The sequence below is a fragment of the Dipodomys merriami genome, unplaced genomic scaffold (genome assembly GCF_024711535.1).
Source record: "Dipodomys merriami isolate MVZ:Mamm:240054 unplaced genomic scaffold, mDipMer1.0.p SCAF_916, whole genome shotgun sequence".
Lineage (NCBI taxonomy): Eukaryota > Metazoa > Chordata > Mammalia > Rodentia > Heteromyidae > Dipodomys > Dipodomys merriami.
The window spans coordinates 224,513-230,293 of record NW_027206531.1 but is presented as its reverse complement, the minus strand read 5'-3'; the positions used below and the strand labels follow the sequence as shown (position 1 = coordinate 230,293).

The 5,781-nt window shown below is 35.7% G+C and overlaps 1 pseudogene; it reads right to left on the bottom strand.

Annotated features, from left to right (window-relative positions):
* Positions 1 to 1,132: 1,132 nt before the first annotated feature.
* Positions 1,133 to 1,232, bottom strand: LOC138821429 (U6 spliceosomal RNA; annotated as a pseudogene).
* Between the last annotated feature and the right edge of the window lie 4,549 nt (positions 1,233 to 5,781).

Sequence of the window (5,781 nt, the reverse complement as noted above, 5' to 3'; positions counted from 1 at the left end):
TACTGTGGTGTGAATACTGCTTTCCAAAATGGCCACCCAGTTGAATACTAGGGATGAGGATGAGTATACCCCTCTTCAACGGGAAGCCTAGAGTGGACACTTAGACATTGTCCATGAGTTGGCAGCTCAAGGCAGATATTCATGCAATAACTCTGAATGGCTGGACACCCATGCACAGTACTTATATGTGGAATAATACCAGAATGTCTTCTTTATTACTTCATCATGATGCAGATACCAATCCCCAAACTAAAGGCCTCTTGACCTCCTTGCATCTTGCTGCTGGGAATAGAAATAGCAAAGATACTCTGTATCTCCTTCTGTTGAACCATTATATCAAACCAGGTCTGAAGAACAACTTTGAAGAAACTGCATTTGATATTGCCAAAAGGGTAAGTATGTATCACTAACTCTTTGAAGTTGTCGAAGGCTGTACAAATTGTTCTCCTAAATCGTAATGGTTTGGTTAAGTTTCTTAAATTTCAAAAGTGCCAGTCCATCTTTTGTGTCCCTACAATTTTTTTTCACAATACAAAGCAACAGCAATATCTTACAATAAAAATTTATGTATTCCATGGTATTCTTCCAAGTGAATTGCATGGCTGTGATATCAAAATGTATTCAAGAGTTGTTTGTATACATCTGTAATGATTTCTGCAGAGTTTGTGATTCTTTAAATCAGAAATAATTTTAACTTATCTGTTGAAATGAATAGTATAGAACCTAAAGATGTTCCGAGTGCTTTTCTGAAAAAAGTATATCTATGTTTGTGTAATGTCCATAATCTATTTCATTCTCTACTAGATATAATACTTTGAATTCTACATTGTTATATAATGTATAGATTCATGGATAAATGTGACCTTTCAGATTGCATTCCATATAGAAGAATTTTAAGACTCCTTTTTTTTGTAGTTTCTTATATTATTTCATTTCTTTGGGATAAAATGGCAATATTATCTAATTTCAAGTTTTGTAAAGGTTATGTTATGTAAAGGCCTTTCTAAGGTGAAAATTTAATACACTGATATCAAACTAACCTTTAATTGTATGAATTACATGTATTGTTACACTTGTATTTTTGTAATCAACTTTTTAATAACTGTTTTCCATTTCTTGCATCAGAAGAATGAAAAATATGGAATACTTCACAAATTTTCATATCATCCTTGTGCAAGTGCCATGTTATTCTCTGTATTGTTGTAATTTGGGTAGACCTGCTGCTGAAGCATGTAGTATCCTCTAAATTTAAGTATATAATGATACAATCTTTATAAAGGCATATATCCATCGTTGCCTATTTGTAACAAGGAACCCTTATTGTTCCTAAAATGCTATTGATCTTATTTCTCTAAATTTCTGTGTACAGTGGAAAAAAAAACTTATAGAGTTTGGTCGATTGCTCACATTTACATTTTTTTTGTCATTTTCATTTTAAATTTGATCATACTTTGAAGCCTTTACAGCTAAGTCCAAAGTTGGTGGCTTTTCAAGTACTTATTTATCAACTGAGTTAGCTTTGTGGAGCTAATGGATTCAAAGTAAGCCTTGCTTAAGAGCTACTTCTAACTTTCTGCAGCTTAAAATTTCCCAAATGAGGTCTTGCTGGAACAAATGTCTACCTGAACTGTGAAGACTCGGGGTCTATGTTGAGGGGGCAGAATGATGCAGGCTCCAGCCTCAGGATTATCTGAGGAGTGTGTTTGGGATTAGGAAAGCTCTTGGAACGCCAGGCTATAGAGGGAAAATGTTCCCTCTCCCTATCTCAAAACATGTCACAGACTCCTGGGAGCTGAGGAAGTGGCTCTTCTGCTTGCTTAAGCATAGATGAACAGCTGGTCAAGCATTTTCCTGAGATTGGAGAAGTGGTTTGAGCTTGATCTAAAATAGTTTAGATAATAATATACCTAGACTTTCTCTCATAGGTTAAGTAAAAATGTATCTGTGGAAATTTTTTGTGTGAATGTTTTCTGACCAAATCTTGGCAAAAATGATGCTTGCTAGTTTTTAAATACCCACTAAAAATAAAGCACAGCATGCAGTGGCAATTGCTGTTTGCACTCTGCATCCCCTGTGTCCTGGTGATTTTGTGACCCTTACCTAGGGACCCCAACGCACTAGACGTTGACACTGAACCTTTACCTTTCTTCCATGTAGGAACAGACCAACCAGAATATCTTACGCTGACAGCATGGATTGTCTTACTGGAACAAACATAATCTTAGTTACAAGGGATCATAGAGAGATGAACAGTTCAGACAGAATTGTTCAGAATAGAAGGTATTTTATCAAAACATAATTGTTTATTATACGTATCATTTCAAAAGTAGCTAAAGCCAAGAAAGTGAAAAAAATTGTTCATATGCATGATTACCTACTGTCCTGACCTGTCTATCATCCAACCAAGCAGGAACTTACACTACTGACATTCTATCACCAAATATTGCAATAGCTCCTGGAGAAGTCCATATGTTTCTCCTCGATATTAGGCCTTAAATTTGTAATGTTTTAATCACAGTGTTTCCTCTTGCCTCTAGGCTGCATATCTACAAATGGTAGAGCTTTAAGTCTAACTCTACCAAAAACTGAGGTAGAGATAATGGAATAATACTTTAAAACAGAGTTGCCTTTGATTCCCTAAACACAACAAAACAATGCAAAACATTTTTTATATTATATGTACTTATATATTTTATATTTATATGTGCTGATTTTAAATTTTATACAGTGAATTTTACTAGAATTGATAATTTGACAAATATATTGACATTTATTCCCATAAATAGATTGGAATATAAATAATTAGGTTTAGAATATATATTAGACTATAAAAAGTATCACTGCAATATCTTCAGTATAAGCTTGTGATACCTTCTAAGTGTTCGTGGTCTTCTGAATACACATGGTATAATAACAGTATTGTTTTCTGCTAATCTATAAGGGATTTTATTCTGATGCTCTGTTTATTGTTTTAACTTGCTGGTCCCAAAGTGTTTTTCTCCATATTTCTAAAGCATTCTTACTGATTATACCCAAATTTTGCTGATATGATGTCTAAAAGCTATTATTCTTCTGCAGGACCCACGAGTCCTAGGATAACAGGTCCCAGTTATCTGCATCATCAGATAACAAGGGCGTGACTTCTCACATAGGCCCATGCAACATGCCAACAGAAAATAATTAAAGACTCATCTCAATTTCTCATTTCCTATAATATTTCAGGGCCCCAATTGCATACAAGAATTAGCAGTAATCAATTGTAAAATGCAAGGCAACTTAAAATGAAAGATGAGATCACAAAATCTGAGTGAAAGTACTGTAATTCAAACTTTCAATTTACAGATGACCAGCCCATATGAGTGAACAAAATCACAAATGAACAACGTTATTTTTAATACCTTTCTCCTAATGATGAATGAAAGATTTCAGTGCAGCCAAAAAATAGTTTCTGGAATGATAGATCATAATTGGTCTACCAAGACTAGGAAAACTTGATTTAGAGGTCAAATATAATTTAGAAAAACATTAATTGAGAATACCCTTAGTGCTTCAAAACACTGGTACTTCAGTAAAACTTGGTTCTGTAGTATAAAAATGTCATTCTCAAACCAATGTAACCTACATTTAATCTTCTGAAAGTATATTCCTTTTCAAATAAACTTTTAAAAATCATATTCACCAAAATAACACTTGACAAGTAGATGATAGTGACATTACAAGGTTTTCAAGTGTAGGGAGCAAGTTACATTAGAGTTGATTTACGTACCCAGCACTAATACCAAACAAGTTCAACCATTCATTGAAGTGCAGAAATACTACCCCCCACAATTTGTGTTGTTCAGTAGGGGCCTTCTAGAAATGTGTTTAATGGATCAGCCTCCCATAATTCAAACCCAAATATTAGCTAATAAAGTAAATTTCATCACATAAGAAGGTACATTTTAAAGTCACTAATAGTTGCCTTATCATGTGTTGCCTTATCATATATTTTCCGTATCTGTCTAACATAGTAAGAAATATGACTTTAAGTCTTGAATATGGGTACTGATGAGAGATTTAACAAACATAAAATCTGTCTTCTATTTCTATCATATTCTTCTAAGTAGTAAATTTTAGTTTTCTTCTTTTTCCAAAACTTATAATTAGTAGAATATTTACATAGGATAATGTAAAATAAAATAATCACATACCATTGCACAAAGCCATTTATAAAAACTGGTAGGAATAAATTCTAGGCCATTTTTAAAAAGTTCCTTTTGACTAAAGATTAATCTTCCAAATGAACGAGAATAAAATCATGTCTAAGTGCTTCACATTTCCAGTCTTGCACATTGTTATTGCAGATGAATGAATTATGTAAATGTAAGCTGACATCAGTTGCCTATATATTCTCCATGCTGGCTGAGACTCAGAATTTGCACAGCACAGGAAAACAGGTGCAATGACTGGCTTCTCACATCAGGGTGAATTTTTGGCATTGCTGGGCTTTGAACTCAGGGCCTAGGAAGCCCAACTGCCCAATCGGTCCACGTGATCACACCAGACGTTGAGCCACTAAGGAGATGGACTCTTCCTAGGACCTGAGATCGAGCCACAGGGAGGCCAAAATAGTGCTCAATGCATCATTTAAACATGGGATGTATGTTCACATCCGTGTGGAGACTGCATCGTGCATTGAGTGTACTTATTGTGTTTATTTTGTATACTATTCATGGATTTTTGTGTATTTTCTCATGTATATGATGACAGGTATAACTGGGCTGACATGGATAACAACTTATTCCCATGACCACAGGGTGGCCCATGCATTCTCCATCCTAGCTGAGACCCAAGACTTGCAGAGGAAAGGAAAACATATGCAACCATTGGCGTCTTACATCAAGATGAATCTTTTGGCAGGGCTGGGATCTGAACTCGGGGCCTAGCAGGCCCAATTGGTGAATGAGTCCATATGAACACAACAGCCTGTGAGCGACAAAGGAGCTAGGCATTCCCAGTACCTGAATTTGAGCCCCCTGGGGGGAGACTGGGGAGCACAATAGTCATCCATTCATAAGTAGAAGGTAGAATGCAAATAAGTATATATTTGTATAGAGTAGGATTGATGGTGACTTGTGATGGAATCCAATCTGTGTGTACCTATATTTCGATATTTTCTGATGCATTCATTTCATGTCTGTGATGATTATTGTCATGCTTCATTAACTCTTCTTTACAAATAATCTATACCCCATGAGTCTTGCATATCATTTCCTACTCGCATCATGCACAAACTACTCATTCAAGGATGAGATCGATCGCATGCCATGACTCTTCCTAGGTCCAGAAACAAGTATCTCAGGATCTCCCGCCATTCCCTCCTCCTAGGGGGACTGAATTCAAGCCTCAGTCCTGGAAAAGTTACTCCTTATATACATCTTAACAATAAGATTTATACTTCCGTTCAGATGTTCAGTCCATATTGTGTTTGGTGCGTTTATTCATTTTATTTCTTGTTTTATTAATTTATTTACCACTTATTTTATTGACTCTGATGACACTTGTAGCATTTATTACATTGTTTACATCCTATCACATAGAATCTAGATTTTAGATGTATGTGATCTCCATCATGCCTGGCAGTGCTAGGATCGGATCTCAGGGCCTAGCAGGCCCAATTCATGAATGGGTGAGTTTGAGCATGGGAGCCTCTAGCCAATGAAGCTGTCAAGTGATTCCCACGCGCTGAGATTGACCCCCAGTTTTGGCCAAAACAGCAATACATGGATAGGCAGATGGTGA